The sequence below is a fragment of the Chinchilla lanigera genome, unplaced genomic scaffold (genome assembly GCF_000276665.1).
Source record: "Chinchilla lanigera isolate Chin_1 unplaced genomic scaffold, ChiLan1.0 scaffold00058, whole genome shotgun sequence".
Classification (NCBI taxonomy): domain Eukaryota; kingdom Metazoa; phylum Chordata; class Mammalia; order Rodentia; family Chinchillidae; genus Chinchilla; species Chinchilla lanigera.
In genome coordinates, this window is record NW_004955459.1 from 8,498,681 (window position 1) to 8,518,413 (window position 19,733).

Sequence of the window (19,733 nt, forward strand, 5' to 3'; positions counted from 1 at the left end):
AGATAAGGGTAAATTACTGTGAAGAATAAAAAACCATCAGAAAGTCAATTGCTAATAAGAACTTTTAAATACAACTGGGATCATAACATCACCTGCAGATTTTGAAAATCTGAAATGTTTTAAAAAAATGTTGAGTATTTGGTGTATAAAGACAGCATAGGCAACAGAACTCAGGGCTTTGACCCCAGTCTCTGCTGTGTTGATACTGTTATTCCAAAGAACGTTTTCCTTTGGACAGTGCTTCTACTATGAAATGCTCATAGTGCTCTGAAATTGCTTTCGTTAATCCCTCTTGTTTTTCATATCATTATAAAATCAAATGATACTAACAGAAGAAATGATTCTTATTTACTATAATTTGGCCATTGCTAATAATGAAAATAATTTTTCATTTTATTGTCCATTTTTTATAACTGTATAATATGTACATAATTTTAATGATAGCAGTTTTTCTCTATTTTATTCTGTATTATTTATTTGGGACAGGGCCTCACTACATGTAGTTTAGGCTGGGCTTGACCTCACTGTGTCGCCCAGTCTGGCCCCAGACTTGGGGCGATCCTTGTGTGTCAGCCTCCGGAGTACCAAGATTACAGGCATGTACCACTGTGCCTGGCTGCCTTGTATATTTGTATGTGCTTTATATAGACTTTCAAGATTGTATGACCAGTAGAGCTGGGGCCAGAACTGTGCCTGAGTATATGAGCTGGTGATGAGTGGGACTGATAGTGCTCAGGGCTGGGACTTCCCGTTTTGCTGCAAGACACATGCTTTACTTTATGTGTTTGTGTGGTTTATGTGGTTTCTTAGTTTAAAAATTGTCAGTACTGAGAAAGTGCTGGACAGTGGAAGTTGTGGTAGAAAAGGGAGTTAGCGCTTTATATTCTGTACTCAGTATGAGGCAGAATATCATCACTGTGCTGTCACTGGAGAAAACCCTGCCTATGTTGGCGCCTTGCTCAGGAGAGCGTGGACTTCGCTGAACATAACAAGTGAGATGTGAACATCATGAATGCTAGGCCACGGGGCACTGGGTACATTTCAGCAACATTTTATTCTGTCTAGGTATAAATATTGCCCCAAATTTCACTGTGTGTGCACGCGCGTGCATGGATGTCTGTCTGTGTAAGTGAATCTAGGCTTAGGGGTAGGGTTAAAGATGAAACAGCTCTTTAGGCATCTGTGTTAAACAGCAAGCAGTAAGGAAGCCTTAACTTAAAATTTCTTAGAGGCTTATAACTTCAGCACTGTATTTTGTGTATACAGGATTTTGATTGTTCGAGACTGTTTAAAGTAGAAGTAGTAATATAAATGCATGTGAATAAAGATTTGTAGAATTTCTAACCGAATTTTAGTCTTTTTACAGTAACTTTGAGAACTCATATATCCAGTAACTGTCAAAACTAAGTCATCTAATTTCTTTCTTTACTAAATGCATTGAACATTTGGGTAGCATGGAAAGACTGAAGTAGTGATGAAATAAAAATTTCCCCCTCTCTAATTTTTTTCCTTGGAACTTTTGTGGATGTCAAACCATTGGCAGCTTGACTTTCTCTAAGTCCATTCACCCTGTTTTCACCATTTGTTCCTTACTCAGCTTAGATTATGAACAGAATTTTTCTACGTAGACAGTTATGTCACCAGCAGTAGGGACAGTTGCGATCTTCCAGACCCATGTACTTTTAAAAGTCCTTTTTCTTGTCTTACTGTACCAGGTAGAACTTCCAGCGCTGTGTAAAATAAAAACTAAGACTGGACATTCTTGGCTGGTCCTCATCTTGGGTCTTTAACTTCTAAGTATTCCCATTTATTTTTATTTCTCTCTTTTATTGCTTGTGTTTCAGTGTCATACTTAAGTGTTTTTTATATTTTTACCCTAATAAAAAGAAAAAAGAAACTGGGCCTGTCTGTTCCTTTCCTTCTGCCTGTTGGGCTCTGCCTTCTCATTCTTCTTATGATTCAAGCTTGACGCTCAGCCCTCTCCCAGGCTACTGGCAGTGCTTCCTCTCTAGTCATACTTATCCGTAGCTGTCATCTTATGTACTGACCATATCACAGTCTTTTCACAAGTGTTTTTCTCTTGTCCAGATTGTGCCACAAAGTTGTAACTATATGTGGAGCAGTTGCCTGACATTTTCTCTGTATGTATTTGAGACACATATTTAAAGTCAGATTTATATGCTATTTTCTTGTTTTTCTGATTTGTTCTGTTTCTGTTTTTTGAGACAAGGTCTTGCTATGTAGTTCAGGCTGGCCTTAAACTCACCTGGTTGCCCACGCCTGCCTTGAACTCACAGCAATCCTCCTGCTTCAGCCTCCCAAGTGCTGAGATTATAGGCATGTGCCACCATGCCTGGCATTATATGCTATTTTCAACTGGAAGACAAAATGCAAAACAGTAACAGCATCATAATTCCTTTCTGTATTTCCTTTACGCACAACTATTCCATTATCCATCCAGATATTAAGTTAAAGCTTAGGTGCCATCTTGGTAACCACTACCTCACTTTTCCTCTGTATTATCACTGATTCCAGTGGGTTTTAACTTTGGGATTTCCTGAATTAGTCCATGTCTTTGCCTCTGCAGCCATTCTTTAGCTGGTCTACTGACATGGCCTGTGAGCTTCTCCCGGCATCTGTCCTCACCCCACAGACTGTTGTTGCTTTACAATGAGGCCTGACCTTCCCTGAGCAGACTGCTGTGCAGTGATATAGACTGGACTGGAGGGTTTTCTGCTGTCCCCTTTCATCCTTTCCACACGATGGTGTTAAGTAGCATGTAAACATTTCCATTTGAAAAAGATCTTCCTCCTTCCTATTTATCTGTCTTCTGTTTTGTTGTATACATTATACATAGATTGATTCTCACATAAGAGAAACCATGCAATGTTTAAGTTTGTGTATATCTGACTTCACTTAATATTATAGTCTCAGGTCGTGTCCATTTGCCTATGAATGCCTCAAGTTTGTCTTTCTTTATGGCAGATAGTACTCTGTTGTGTATAAATATCACCTTTCCTTTATCTGTTCATCTGTTGGTGGGCATATATGCTGTTTCCAAGATGTAGATGGGTATGCTTGTGTTCCTGTAATATGACAACTTTAACTGTTTTGGGACAATACCTAGAAGGGGAATAGCTCAATCAAATAAAATTTCTATTTTTAGGGGTTTTGTTTGCTTGTTTGTTTTGGGTTTGGGTTTGTTTTTGTTTTTGTTTTTTGGGTTTTTTTTTTGTTTTGTTTTGTTTTTTGAGGCAGGATCTTGCTATATAGTTCAGACTGGGCTTGAACTCATGGTGATCCTCCTGCCTCAGCCTTCCTAGTGCTGGTATTATAGGTGTGTGCCACCACAAGTTACTTTTTAGTTTTTTGAGGAATACACACACACACACACACACACACACACACACACACACACGTGTGTGTGTGTGTGTGTGTGTGTGTAGATTAGTATCCCCTCTGATAGTTTATGTCTTTTATCTGTTATGAATATTGCTGCTTTGAATACTTGAGTAAAAGTTTTTATTTGAAGACCTGCTTTCAGTTCTTTTGCGTGTACACGTACCTAGGATTGGAATTGCTGGCTCACATGGTAATTCTCTTTAACATATTGAGGAACCACCAAACTGTTTGCAACAGTGGTGGCACCACTTTATACTCCACCAGCGATTTCCAGGTTCTCCCCATCTGGAACACTTGTTATCCCCATTTTTTTTTTTTTTTTTTATTATGTTCATCATGGTAGGTGAAGTGGCATCTCATTGTGCTTCTGATTTGCAGTTCCGTAATGACTAATCATGTCAAACACATATTCATATGCTTATTGGTCATCTTTCCTGGAAAAGTCTATTTGTCGTGCACCCCTTGTCTTTTTGTTATTGAACTGAATTTGTTATATCTTCTGAATATAAGTCTATTAGAAGATACGTATTTTCCCATTCTGTGCATTATCTTCTCATTTTCTTTATAGTATCTTGATGTACAGAAACTTTAAATTTTTCTGAAGTCTCATTTATTTTATTTGATTTGTTATTGATGGACGTTAATGCTCTTTTGAATAAGGAAAAGCTCTGAATTGGTGCTATGTTGGAAGAACTATTAATATAAGGGAAATACTCTAAGGAATAAATAGATTTCATCCTGGGTTATATTTCTTGACATGTTCAAAAGTATGTTGGTCTGTGAAGTTTAGCTGATTATATTTGTATAAAACCTATGGATTTAATTTTTTAAAAGTGTGATAGAATTTTACCTAAAAGCAGCAGTGAGAATCAGCGGAGTGTGAGTGTGAAGTGGGCTTCCTGTCTGTAATAGAATACTTCATCTTTGTATGAGTCCTACTTGTTGCTAGGTTACGAAAGCCCTTTCAGCTTTGAATGACAAGAATATGGAAGTTAAAAATATGTTGCTCTGTAGATGTTTCTTTCTCTTTTTTCTACTCCCATATAATTAGCAAACCCCTTGAAGCAAAAATTACAGTTTTTCCCTCCATTGGTTTCAAAAGCAAATTATTTTCTGTGTAAATTTTTAAATCATGCAGATGTGCTTATGCTCATGGGAGAATTGGATTTTCAGAATGAAAGAGCCAGTAATTATGGACTAGTCAGTGTCCTCCATCTGCAGCCACTTAATGATCTCTGATTGGATTTGATTGAAGTGAGGCCATGGACATTCATTTGGTTTAAAAATACACATGGATTTGAGCTTTATAAGTAAAACTAACATGTTTATGAGGAAAGACAGGAAGTGTCATGTTGGTTAAAGTCAGTGTAAACTCCATAATCTGTACCTGAACAAAAAGAATATTTGCAGATAAATCTATAAAATGGGTAACAAATAATCATAAGATAATTAGGGTATCATTTGCTGACCAATGCGAAATAGTTTTTGCCCCCCCCCAGTTGTAACTTGAAATATGTTACAGACATTTCTGCTTTGTCAGCAATGAGAAATACCTGTGCAAGTCTGAAAACAAATAGAGAATGATGGATTGTGTTAGGTAATGTCTGAGTTATTGCCAAGTGTAGCAAGGACAAAGCATTCTTTTAAAAGTGAATCTTTATTAAGAAGCTAAGCCATTATTATCCACACATTGCCTTTAAAAGCAATGATTATGAATCAGTGGACTGAGTGCCGATCATGGGCTCCCACCCTTTTCCCTGTGTATTTTAGACTCTGAATCTTGCAGAGTTTGGGATTGTGGTTCAGTATCCTAGGAAAGTGTTTCCATAGTCACAGAACCGCACAGATAATGTGTTATAAGGCTGGCAGATGTATTAAGCTCTGCTAAGAAGCCCACCTAAAATAGCCTGGAAGAAACTATTCATTAAACCTGCAATTTAAGTAGCATAAAATGCAATGGGCAGCCTATTTTATTTCCTATCTGGAAATAATACTGCTTTTATTAAGTTCAGATATGTTAGGGATATTTATTTTTAAGGGAGAAATCAGATAGTTGGTTAAAATATTTAATAATAATCATTAAGAAGGTTTTCTTACACAAATCAGATGGAGAAGTTTCACTTCCCTGCCCCTTTGTAAAAGTCAGTGTCACACTTACTGTAGGCTTTTATTTTGGAACAGGGTGGCAGTTTTATTGGTACTGACTCTCCATGAAGAGGCTGTGGGTGGGTGGAGAGTTTACTGATGCTTAAGTTGCTCTGAGTAGGTACAGCCCTCAGAGCGGTGTTTGTATTTGGTACCAAGATCGCTGACAGTCATGACTACTGGAAGAGGTAGGCTATTCTCCTGTATTCTAGAAAGTGTTTGTAATTATTGCTTCTTGACTAGGAAGTGAATAAAATACTCGAAATATTTCATAAATGCTTTGCCATCTGAAAATTGTGGCTGAAACTTAAGGTAATTGCTTAAGGTTAATTATATTTAGGAAGGGAAAATATTAGACAACCTATAGATACATGAGCATTAATGTTTATCTTCAAAAGTAAGAGAGAATAAAGAGGGACAAAGCAGAGGTAGGCTGTCTTTTCATCACTCTTTATTTTATGTGCTTTTAATTTTCTCTGCTATTTTATGTTTATAGTATGTAGGTTATAAAAATAAATCTGCAATTGTAAGGCATTTGTTAATATGTTTACAGTGTCCTAAAAACAAATCTATAGGCTAGAAATAATTTGTGAGTTTCACCATTAGTGTATAGAAGAAAAGCACATATAAAATTAGAGCTGAACAGAGATACTGATCTGTCTTAAGACTCATTCTTTACATTTTTTCCTCCCTTTCAAAGGAGGAATCTATAAAATGCAGAAGTGGACAGGAAAAACACAAGAAGTACTGTTCACAAACAGGCTTACTGATTAGCCTTCAGTCTTTACCCTGGAGATTTTACCCAGATAGGGGCTGCATTGGACTGATTTTGAAAGACCCTGGGTGAACAGGTTTGTGTTTAAAGCAGAGGGTTGTGGATGGGACCAGGAACAACCTGCATGCTATCTTGATATTCTGAGGAGATGGTTTTCCTAAAATTCTTTTAATTTGTTGTTTCGGAAGGATTCTTCTAAACCCTTCTACTGAAGCAGGCATTATACAGAGTAAAATTGTACACAGTAATAGGCGCTCTTTGTCTCCCACTGTGGGGAATAGGCATACATCCAGCACTTTTACTCTTTGCTTTTATTGTAGAGGATCGTTACAGATGTGTATCTGTGTTGTTAAACTGAATTTGATTTAAAATTGAGTTTGAAAGTTTGACTGAAAATAGCCATACTGTGAGATGCCATATTTCTGCTATGCTTTTGCATTGAGAATTTAATGTATACTGTACAGTGTACTGCTTTTTATATTTCAGTGTAGTGTTCTACTTTTAAGGTAAGCTGATATAGGGAACCAGTACCTGGATAGGAGTATTAAATAATTCGTATTCTGAAGGGACTTTTCTTAGGGCTTTTCATTTGAGGATTGTAAGTTCCTTATTTATAAATAGCATTTGTCTTTTAAGTTGTATGTTAGGTTGTTTTTTAAACAACAGGGCAAAGTAATATGAGAGTCAGCTGTTTTATGTTAAAGCTGTAAAGAAAGTCTTGTCGACATTTTAGGTTAGTATTTCCTTGCAGTTTGCCTATCTCCTTGGTCACTGTTATCTGAGATGTAGGGTTAGAAGCCTTGTAACTTTTACCCTATATAGATAGAAAACAAGAATTAAAAGCTGCTTTTCGTAGCTATATTTGCATAATCTATCAGTCTGTCATCTAGCATACTGCCTAATTAAAGAACCATTGACAATCTGCAAATTATGATGCCAGTCATTATCCCGCTGTGTATAGAGTATCTTAGTATTTTCAGAACATGTTCCTGCTTGTTTTTTGCTTTTGTTTTATGATACTCAGAGCACGTGGCCACATGAGGAGCAGCCTGAAGGTTTCAGGTTTTCTGTAATTGGATTAATTGGCAGGAGAGGAGAAACTTCTCGGTTTTAGAGGAGTGCTTTTTCTATCAAGGTATTCTACCACACAAAGTACTGCCTGCCTTCCTACTGTTTGTGATCAGACCTTATTGTCTGCTTTTTTCCTTCTGAAGTTGTGCCATTTTCAATAACCTGTAAGGCATAATTAGAAAATGAAGTGGTGAGAGAGATGTCATAAAACCAGCTTTGGCACACCTTAAAGATGCTTTGAAAATGTGATGTTCCTTATCAGTTGCTTAGCTAATAGATTGTAGTCGGTAGATTCTGGGAAAGGAAATTATATTACAAACATGATGAGATTATTTTTAGAAGCCATTTGGTATTCCTGGGGAAGAAAATGTTAAGATGGATAAGGGTCTTGTACACCACACTTAGAGGCTGAGGTTTTACTGTAATCACTTACTTTGTAGACAGTTAAATTTTAAAAATTCAGTGTGGTGAGGGTGGAAAATTCAGTGACTATAGGGTGGAAAATTTAAATTTTAACAAACATAGAAACAGCAGAGCAAACCAATGTACCTGTCTTCACCATTTCTTAAAACAAGGGGCATTAGCACTGTTATGATTTGTGTATGTAGATGTCCCCCCCAAAGCCTTACACCATCATAGGGTGGGGTTTTTTCAGAGGTGGCTGCATCTAGAGTGTGTGATTGATTGATAGTGCAATACTAGGATTAAAGGTGCTGTAATTACTAAATCAGTCCACTGACTGTTTTGGCACCTGCCCTAAGTCTGGTAGCCCAGATAGAGTATAAAAGGGACAGAAAGAAGCTGCTAAAGTCCCTTGCTTGCTCTCATCCGCCTGCTTGCCATGGACTGTCTCCTCTGCAATGCCCTTCTGCCCTGCCACCCTACCTTGGAGCCAGCCAACTATGAACTGAAACCTCTGTGGACTGTAAGCCAAATAAAACTTTTCCTTCTTTAATTTTGAGTGTCAAGTATTTTGTCTCAGCAATGAGAAAAGTAACTAAGACAAGTACCAATTAAAAAATAAGAAATATAATTGCAGAATAAAGGATAGTTCTTAAAGTGAAATAAATTTAGCTTTATGAGAAGTTTACCAGTTTTTTTTCTCATTTTTCTTAACTCAGTATAGACTGGTGTAAATCATCCCCCCACCCCCACCCCCTTTGAGGATTACTGGTCTAGCTGCCTGTATTGTAAGTGGGCTTGTGATGTCAGGGCTAGAATGAGCAAAAATATGGGCAGTAGGACTGTGGCCTGTGCTGGAATAGTATGTGACCAGGGCTGACAGCCTTGTCTCTCAGCCTTGAGCAAACTGGAAATAATCATTTCTGTGCCACTAGGAACATGTGAAAGGCTTGGCATAGGGTATTGAGCCTGGAGCATAAGTAAAGACCTATGTGATATGGGTATCAGTCCACTGTGGCAGTATTAGGTGACCATTTGGGAGGTGAAAGTTGGACTTGGGTTTAAATTGGTGCAGTTGATCTTTTGGTGTAGGTATGGAGTGCCCACTTAAGTATGAGAGGGCCTCTTGAAAGAAGCTGCTATCTAGTTCCCACATTGTGAGTTCTAATGCCACCAGGCTGATTCTAGAGCTGGAGCACAGAGTATATAAGCTGGGCCTAGTGCGTCTGGTAGGACCAGAAAGTAAGCAAGTGCTCAAAAAAGCAGAAGAAAACAACAATGGGAATATGTTTGAGAGATCAAGAGTTCATTGAAAGGGCTCAGAGTGGCCAAAGTTGGAATACTTCAAGCAACAAAATAAAGTACTCATGGATTTTAACCCAAAATATAAAATATTCATGAGTCTATACTGATATAAAGAAATTGATTGAGTAAATATATAAATGGAACAATAGAGACAAATTTCTAATGCAGAATTTTCCCAGGTCATTTTTGTAAACATTCCATGGGAGCATGACTCCCACTATGTGGGGAGGCCCATGGTGATACCCTTATGGAGAGTATAGTGTGGAAGCGGGGAGGGGTTCCTTTGACAGTGAAGAAGTCTGAGAACTACTACTTCTGCCAGGGCCCAGGTCAGCACTGACAAGCAGCCTTTTTGTTGACAGCTTGTGCTCATGACAGGATGTGAGGAGAGTAGCATTTTCAACTCTGTGGTTTCTTCCAAATCCATAAGCTCCATCTAAACATAGCAGAAACCTCAGGCAAATTTGAAGGGTAGTTTACAAAGTAGCTAACCAGTGCTTCTCAAAACTGTCAGGATCACTGAAATAAGGAAGACAGAAAACCCTACAGCCTAGGGAAACCCAAGCAGACTGCATGTAATGCAGTATCCTGAATGGGATCCTGGGGGAACATAAAATTTTGTTTGTATGGCGCCTGCCTGGCAAGTGCAAGGTTGTGAGTTTGATTCCTGGCACGCATGCACACACACACACAAACAGACAAAATTTTGTTTTTATGTAGGTTTGATTCAAGTGGGTTTATGTTGTAGGGTAGAGATGGGGCTGTTATTAGAGAACCACAGTTTAGACCATTGGTCTTTATTTTTAATTACCATCTTATTTTTCTTTTGTCTTTTTATGCAGAAATATAATTGTTTGCATCTAGCTAAAGGTTCCTGAAGCAGAGATGGATGACTTGAAGGAGGATTTGCACAGAGTGCAGATAGCTCTTGGTGTAATCACTTTCAAGTATGAGGAACATTCTGATAGGAAACCTTTTCTGAATTTAGCTCTGAGTTTTTCCAGCTGACTTGCTTTTATGCCTGCATAGTGGTTGTCAAAAAGAATTGGGTCAGGATGGGCACAGTGATCATTGAAATGACATTTCAAAGGAGTGTAAGGTGTAGATCTGATGTCTGGGATTTGGGTTCTGATATTTACTAAGTATACCACTCTTCTAACGCACGTTTAAAGGTAAAAGACAGTAAAGGAAGAATGAATAGTCAGTGAAAGGATACACTGTTGCTAAGCTGACTTTCAGGGCTTTATCTAAGATGTTGAAATTTTAATTGACTCTTGGAAGTCTACTTTTAGTTTTCAATCATCAGTATACAAACTTCACTTACATCCCTATACATTTTGAGTATTTTTGTGAGGGATAAGAGACAGTTTCATTGCTTTTCTGTTTTCTGGCCTACCACTGTGAAAACGTTTGGGGTTGCCATTACTGTAGTTACTGTCTCGAGTTACCAGACCTCATTTAGTGTTGCCCGTGTTTTTGCTGCCCAGCGTCAGGCCATCAGCCGCTCACTGCTTCCTACGCTAGGGGCTTCACACATGTTGCTTCACTGGAATACACTGCACTGTGCTCTGCAGCCCACTCAGGACTCAGTCAGTTCTCAGGTTGAGATGAGCAGGCTTCCTCAGCACTGCCTTCCAGAATGCATGGTTTGGATGTGGGTTGAGTGTGTCCCCAAGCTTCCTGTGTTGAAATTTATTCCTAATACCTATTGCTAAATAGTAAGAGGCTGGCAGCTTATCCAGTTATGGTGCTAAGAGTTGAGGCCTTTCGGGGAGGTGGGGGTTAGGAGTAGATACAGTGATCAGAATGGAGTCCCTCTGATTGAATCCTGGTGGCTTTATAAACAGAGGGAGAAAGACCAGAGGACATCCACTTGAATGCTCCTGTCTTGCAGTGTGGTACCCCTCATTACCATGGAACTCTCCTAGCAAGAAGGCCATTGGCAGATACGGCTTCTGGTATTGGACCAGAACCATGTAGTAAAGTAGACCTCTTTTTTTTTGGTCTTAATGTTTTATTAGTACATATTTGCAGTAGCTAATGATTGTATTCCTCATGGGGAGTTGACACATGGACATAACACATCTCTTCTGTTCTTTTTTATTAGTATGCATTTCTAGTACGCAGTGTATATAACACATCTTAATTTTTTTCATCTTATTCCCTCCTCTTTTCTCTCTTTCCATTTGAAAAAAATCTATCCCCCTATTTCCTATTATTTGGGTTTCTCATATAAGAGAAATCATGTGATATTTAAGCTTTTGTGTTTGATTTACCTCATTTAGCATTATAGTCTCATGGTATATCAGTTTTCCTACAGATGATTCATTTATTCTTCTTTATGGCAGAATAGTACTCCATTGTGTATTAATACCACACTTTATCCATTCATCTGTTGATAGGCATATAAGCCACAATTTAGTTATTATGAATTGTGCTATAAATATGGGCACACCTATATCACTACACTATGGTGTCTTTAACTCTTTCAGGAAAATATCTGGCAGGGGAATAGCTGGGTCAAATGGAATTTCTAGTTTTAGTTTTTTCAGGAAATTTCACATTGATTTCCATAATGGTTGAACTAGTTACATTCCCACCAACAACATAGGAGGGTTCCTTTTCTTCCTGCAGCTTCACTAGCATTTGTTACTGGATTTCCTGAAGATTGTTAGCTTTTCTGGAATAAGATTCTCAGTGTTTATATTTCTCTGATGGCCAGAGATGTTGAGAATTTTTCCATGTATTTATTGGCTATTTGTACTTCTGTGAAGTGTCTGTTCATTTTATTTGCCCAGTTTTTGCTTGGGTCTTTTATTTTGGGTGGTTTAATGTGTTTTGAGTTCATACATTCTAGATATTAGTTCTTTGAGGTATAGCTGGCAAAATATTTTCCCATTATGTAGGTTGTCTCACTTTGTTTTTCGTTTGTTTGTTTTTGGCTTTGGAAAAGCTCTTTAATTTGATATAATCTCCTTCCCTTCCCCCTCCTTCAAGTCTGTGGTATTGTATCATTGACAGTGGGAAGTAGACCATGCACTGGACTTCTGTAGCCTCTGGACATTCTCTTTCCCAAGACTCTTCGTGCTTAGGAGAGGTCAGCTTTGTGAGACCTGGGACTGGTGATGCTTTGATCTCCTAATCACCTGCAGCCAGCCCAGTGTCTAGCATAGCATAGCCATTTAAAAGTCCTCCTCTGCATACACACAGAAAGATCTTCAAAATGGCTCTCATTTTATACATGCAACTAGGCAAAGAGGGGTATAAATTGTCTAAACTAGGAATATTGCCAGGATTTTGAAGTCTGGAGAGGTTTTTGAAATCTGTACCTTGAGCCGCCACTTGTGAAAGTCATATGGAGAAGGTGGAACTCCAGCAATTGTTGTGGTTTCACTTCAATCTCAGGACAGCAGCACATTATTACATTGATTTTACCTATGAAGTAGCAATGCCAAAGCCTTTATCCACCTTGCAGAAGCAGAGCTCTGAGGTCAGGAGACATCCACTGGCCAGTCCCCCATAGCAGACACGCATACAAGGCTCTGCCAGGCTCCACTGAGCCAGGAACAGAAGGCCCCATCACCGGCTGTACTCGGCCTTCGTGCCATGTCCTGCCTGATGTGCATCTACCAGCTGTTGGGATTCAGACACCCAAAGGCAGGCCAGCTGTTGGGATTCAGACACCCAAAGGCAGGCCAGATGGGAAGTTCTTTGACATGGTTAAGATAGGCTTCGTGGGTTGTTCTTATACCAATGTCAGGGTTGAATAGGTTTAAGCATTTACTTAAAAAAATATTTTTTAATTGGAAAACTCTTCGGAAAAAGTCATCACTCTTCATTTTAGTCCAGCTTGCTCTTGGTCCTGGCATTGACGATACCTCAGCTGCCTCACTGCTGCTGGCTCTTCTGTCTTCTACTTTGCTGTGCACTTGGGCAGGCACCACTGTTCTGTTGGCTTCAATGACTCCAGGCTTGCACCTGCATTTCTCCAAGTTCAGAATGGAGAAGTCCGAGAGTTAATTGCTGTGGAGGCTAGGGCAGAGCCTTGATGCCTTGCCAGAGCCTGCACTGCCTATCCTTGCAGTATGGGTATAATCACTCTGCAAGTGAGGAGGGTGATTACCTGAGAGCTGCGGGGAGCAGTGGAAGGGGGTTGATTTGGGACAGACAACACATTGATGGTCCCTTTTTTGGTAGACAGAAGGCTATCTCTTCTGCCATCCGCCTATCATGAGGTTGCCTTCCTCCTATCCTGAGGCTGATTTATTTGGAGGGAAAACAGAGCTGCGACTAATGGCCTCATATTCGGACAGGGTCAGCCCTCAGTGCTATGTACATTTCCTTAAAGAGCCCACAGACCTTTCCCTGGGCTCCTCTGTCATCAGATGTGCCTGCATCTCTACCGGGCCTGCTCGTTGTCACCTGCTCCATAGTCCATAGAGCAGGACATTTTCTACTAGAGACTCAAAGAGGAGTGGAGCGGTGGGTCTGCCACTGCAGCGGGCACTGAGCTCTTGCCAGTGTGGACTTCGCTCCCAGTAGTGGAGCTGTTTGCTTCATGCTCTCCTGGTATTTCATGTTCCTATTTGGTTTCTGATGGTGTTTCCTTGTCTTCCCGACCACACACGCAATATTCTTCCCTTTTCAGCTCTCTTTTTAAAGGAAACTGAAGTGAATTTCTGACTTTCCTATCTCTGCTCCAGCTTCTTCTTCTTCATCTGTACCAGGATGTCAGTACTGAGATAAAAATGCAAGCCTAGCTTTCTGCCAGCATGCTTCTAGGATAGAAAGTGATTGCATTTTAGGTTCTATTTTTCTGGGAAGAAAAGCGATTGCTGGTGCCAAAAGGGCAAAAGTAGAGCCGGACATACTGGCACGTGTCTGTAATCCCAGCATTCAGGAAGCTGAGGCAGAAGGATCATTGTGAATTCAAGGCCAGCCTGGGTTACATAGTGAGACCCTGTGTTCCAAAGAAAAGAGCAAAAGTAGTACTCTGTCAGCCCCCACTGCCCTCCTGTCATGCCAGCTTCCGTCATTACAGTGTGATAAATGCCAGCATTTCCAACCAGACTCTAAATGTTTACCTCCCCTGTGTCTGACAAAAGCATTTTTAACTTTGTAAACACAGGAGAAAAAGGACTGGTCCTGTTGCGTAACTCGTGCACGTTGACTCGACGGGGGGAAATGTCTCTACGCTATTCTTTTTTTTTTTTGGTTTTTTTCTCCGGTACCGAGAACCGAACTCACGACCTTGTGCTTGCCAGGCAGGCGCTTTTGCCGCTGAGCTAAATCCCCAGCCCAACTCTATTCTTATATATTGATAAAGGAAAGAATGTAGAAACTTCGAAGAGAAATAGTCCTTCACTAAGCCAATCAGTGAGGATAGCGTGATTTGCTCTTTCATACCTTTCTGCTTAGGCAGCCTACAGCTTAGGTTAAATTACAAGGTAGATGTACCAGGAAGATAAGAAGTAGTTTAGATAATGAGGAAAACATTTTTATAAATCTTCTGATCTATGAACACAAAATAATTTCCTCTATTAGGCTGTCTTTCATTACTCCCAACAGTATTGGGTGGCTTTTGGTGTACGTGTCTTACCCACCTTGTGTTATTGTTAAGTATTTTATTTTTCTTGATGCTGTTGTTGAGTTGTTTTCTCAATTTCATCTTTGGATGTACGTTGCTGATATATAGTAAATACTGATTTTATACCCTTCAACCTCAATGAATTCATTTATTGCTTCTAATTTGTTAGTGAATTCTGTTCAGCATTTTCCATGTACAAGATCAAATCATCTGTAAATAGAGTTAGTTTTAGTTCTTTCTATCCAGGCTGTACACTTTTTTGTGGGGAATGGTAGTGGTGATATTGAGGATCGAGCCCAGGGTCTTTACACATCCCCAACCCCTTCCACTGTACGGCCCCTTTTTAAAAAAAAATTCGTTTTGAGATAAGGTCTTGCTAAGTTACCCAGGCTGTGTTCTACCTTGTCATCCTTCTGCCTCAGCTTCCCAGAACATTGGTATTACAGATGTGTGCCACCATGCCCAGCTCAGACACGTGCTTTTATTTCTTTTTCTGATATGGTTGCCTTGCCTAGAACCTCTAACATGATGTTGAATAGAGAGAGTAGATGTCTTGCCTTGTTTTCTAATCATAAGGAGAAATGTTTGGGTGGTGTGTTTTTTGTTTTTTATGGATGATCTTTATCAGGTTGAAGTAGTTCCCTTCTAATCCCTGTTTGTTGTATTTTTAGCATGAGAGGATTTTGTGTATTGCCAAATGATTAGACAGTGTCTAGAAGGCATGTTGGTTTTGACTTTGATTATGTTAATGTGATACACTAAATTAATTATTACATGCTAAACCAACATTACATTCCTGAGATAAATTGCCCTTGCCCATGATAATTCTGTTTATATGTTTCTGGGTTTGGTTTGCTAATTGTGCTTAGGAAAAACAAAGTTTTTTCCTTCTATTCTCACACTACAACAATCAGCACACAAGTCTTCTCTGACCACAAAACATGTGGAGATTTCTCCCCATCAACTCAGCAGTGCTGCGGCAGCCAGTTGTGTTCCCCGATCCAATTCACTTCTGACGTTCACTACCTTGGAGACGGTGTCACATCCCACAAGTTGAGGGTTCATTTCGTAGGACAGGCCCCGCTTCCGTCCCAGTCACAGGCCTCCAAACTGTGGACTGACCAGCTACAAATCAGACTTTCCATGACCCCTCTCCTCAGGGTAGGAGTGGCTCACAGAACTCAAGGAAATACTACACTTAACATATCCTGGCTTAAAAAAACAAAACGAAACCCATTTCCTGGCTTATTGCAAAGGACATCACTAAGAGTTCATATATGCAGCCAGAGATACGTAGGTCAGGCCTGGAAAGGTCACAAGCACAGGAGCTTCTCCTTGAGGGACTTGGGGGTCTGCCGAATGTGCATGAGTTCTTGTTCATCTTTCTGCAAGCCTCCCCATGTCTGCTGTCCAGAAGGTCCCCAAATCCAAGGGATTTTCATGGAGATTTTACTGTACAGTCAAGAGTGGAGCAAGGGCAACTGTGTAGAGATGTGGTAAGATGAACGGGTGTGATGTAGTGCTAGTAGACTGAGTGGCAAAGCCCAGGTAGGCCTGAGTGTTAGGATGCATCTTAGCCTCACTGGATAGCGTTTCTTTCTCATGGCATCAGAGAAAAATGCCTTCTGAAGCAGGGCTCTTAATGCTCTATCAAACAAGATATGTAAAAGAATTTCTGTATGGCCAGTTTTAAACAAAAAGACAGAAGGATCGGAGTATACTTTTACTTTCTCGGATCTGCCTTGGGAAGAGAAATTCTAGTTTCTGTGGCCTGGCTTGTGAAGAACAAAGAGCAGGTGGAAGGAGGGCAGGAGGAGGAGAGAGAGAAAAGGAGAAGAGGAGGGGAGCGGGGGAGGCTGGTTGGCTGACTTTGCTTTCTGAGGCCTATAGCATTCCACCATTATTCTACTTGCTCAGGAAATAGCAAAGGTTATTGGAGTAATGAACCACAAACCTTGGGCTCACACACACAATATCACAGTAGTCTTTTGATTTAGACTTTTACAAGTGTGCCTATATTTGTAAAAGATACTAACAATTCCCTATTTAAAAGTGAACAGTTTTCTTAAGTAAACAAACATCTGTTAGAAGAACTATACAGAATAATACATAGAAAGTGCATTGTCCGGCACATACTAAGTGGCGCCATATGTGAATTGGGTTTTAGGTCATTTGATGTTATAACTCACATCATAGAATCTTGGCGGTCATTTGATGTTATAACTCACACCATGGGATCCTGAGTCAGACACATGTGGATTTGAATCCTGTCTTCATCTGTCTTCTCGTTACCTGTGTGATTTGGGGCAGACTTTATCTGTTTTAAGGCTGAAGTGACAATAGCATTTCCCTCTTAGAGTTTTCAGGAGGATTTAATGAGAACTTGTAAAACCAAACATGGCCTAGTACACAGTTAAATAGTTCCTGTTATTTTTAGATATACTGACTATAGTGGTATTAAAATTTAAAAAAAATTAGAGCTAGGGAATGTAGCTCAGTGGCACGGTGCCTGTCTGGCAAGCACAAGGTCGTGAATTTGATTCCTGGTACCCTTCCCCACCAAAAGTGTAAAATAGAAAAACTATAAACAGTTGAGCTACTAATAGGCAGTGGATTATACTATGTGTGAACAGTATACTAAAAGTAACTTTTGAAATGGATTAGACTAATACAGAAAAATGTTTTCTAAATATTGTTGGCAAAAGAATGTAGTTTTTGTTGATGTGTGTATAAAGCTGTTTAGAGTGATCCCCAGTGTAGTAACGTGAGAGGTGGTAGGGCCTGATGTCAGTGGGATGGATTAAAGCTCTGAGTAGTTCCCTTCAGGGTGGTGGTTATAAATAAACTCATCCCTCCCAACTCCCTCGCTACCTCCCTTGCCATGTGGTCAATTGGATACACTTCCACCATGGTGCCATTTACCCTGCTAGGATGCAGCCAAGGTGGTCCTCCCCAGAGGCTAACTGGGGAGGCCACCTGATTGTGGACTTTGAAGCCTTGCAAACTGAAAGCTGCGTAAACTTGTCTCTTAATAAAGTACCCAGCCTCAGTTATTTTATTATGGTAGTGGAAAGCAGGCTAATAGATAATACAAAGAAACCTTGTATCTTTTTAAGAGTTAGTAACAGCTTCTATAAAAGATATAATGAAGAAAAGTTTTCATTCATGCAGAAATTCTGCTTTCTTTCATGTAGACTGACAGATTTAAATGTTTGAATGCCTACTGTGTGTTGGCCCAGGCTCTGTTGTAGGTGTTGGAAACACCAAGAATGTGAAGTGGTCCCTACCCCAGGGAAGAGAAACAGCACATATGTATGGACTGCTAATTCAAGGGTGAGATGGAGTAAATGGTACATGTGTGACATGTGGTACAGAGAAGGGCACAGCCAGTCCCAGAGCTGGGCAGGATCTCAGAGTTGCTAGCAACTGTAGGTTGTGTTTTCCAGAGCACACAGGAATGTGTTGGGCAGACAGCGCAAGACTTGCAGATGGTGGAAACATCCTTTCCAAAGGCCTAAAGCTGTACAAGATCAAGCACGAAAAAATCTTGGGGTATTTGCGAAAAGCAGCCAAACTTCGTACTTATTATCCTGGCTCTGTACCTCCTTCTCTTGGGAATGCTAATTATATCCTACTTACTAGACTGCCTTGCTGCTTTCTCCCTTGAAGGAGAATTTCGGTAACAAGGAGTGGGTGAATCTGAAAGGCTGTCAGGAATATCCTGAGCCTCTCCAAAGTGCCCCTGATGGAGTGAAGCAGAGAGACAGCCTTGTCTTTCCTTTGGACAGTGAGTCATCTCCTCCCCTTGGAAGGCTTAGCTTGTGGTTCAGGGCCTCACCCTCCTCTTGCAGTTGGCAGTGAACATGTATTCTTTAGTTTCTGGGATATTTCGTGGGTACTTATAAACAAATGTTTAAATTTCCCAAATGGACAATATGTCTTAGAGCTTGTAATTCAAAGTTCCAGGCACCAGGCTTGAAGTCCGGTGACATCTCTGCCATCCCTGATTGAAATGTATAGGTAGATAGTTTCTCTCTCCAACCGGTTTGATTAAAGTTGCATTCTGAGGCAGGTGAGCTCTGCTGGGGAGTCTGTAGGGCCTTGAGTGTCTTGCATAGCAGAGACTGCTGAAGGGGCTGGTTCTGATCTCCTGGGCCAGCCCTGGCCATTCTCCAGGCTCTCCCCAGGATCTAGACTACGGTAGTAGATACGTTCAGCTCCCCAAGTCTGCTGACTTGGTTTTTAACTCCATTCATGACTGAATTCCAGCCTTTTTGTTTCTGCCAAGGATTCTCTCTGCTGGGTTTTAAAACCTCTTTTGTATCATTAGTTCTTTGAAGCAAGCTTTTTGCTACTATTTTTCCTTTCACTGATTTCATTAACAGGATTGCCAAGAGTAGGGTGAGTGTGGGTTGGATGGAAATTCTAGTGTCATTCTGTAGAAATTTCATGAGTTATTTGCAGGTGCCTTGTCACAATACTGTAAGGAAGAATGGAGCACAGATGATTTTTTTAAGATGAAAGGAGGTGATGGTGGTTGGGAACTGAAGGTCCTGATGAACTTACAGCGGGTTTCTGTTTCCTGATGACCAGATGAAAGAAATGATGGTGGAAGATAGGCTTGCTGGTGGTGGTTAAAGACAGAATTATTTGGGGGGAATCAGGGAGAACTTACCCTTTGACAAAGTTTTTCTGTGTATAACATTTGTTGTTGTATTGTGTGATAAAATTTATAGTAGTGTAATGGGACAAGCTTGCACAGTTAAAACTATACATTTTTAGTCATTGCCTTCTTGCTCTAGAAAGAGAAGTTGTATGCTAACACTTACCTAAAAAGCCTAAAGAAAATAGGAATTTACATGGCTAATAAGTTCCATATGCATTGCCCTAACAGAGAAATGCTGAACTGTGTTAGAGTCTGGGAGTGTGAGACACATCCAGGACTGGCTGTACACTCACTCTACCCAGATCTGGTGTATTTGCCCATTAAGAAATGATGCATTCTGTGTTAGGAAATTTCCAGGTTAAGTGAAACTTGATACCTTT

At 40.1% G+C, this 19,733-nt stretch overlaps 1 protein-coding gene across 14 annotated transcripts in view; it reads left to right on the top strand.

Annotated features, from left to right (window-relative positions):
- The window catches only part of Clasp1 (cytoplasmic linker associated protein 1), a 245,378-nt gene that overhangs the window by 116,010 nt on the left and 109,635 nt on the right, over window positions 1–19,733 (top strand). The gene's annotated exons all lie outside the window — the stretch shown is intronic.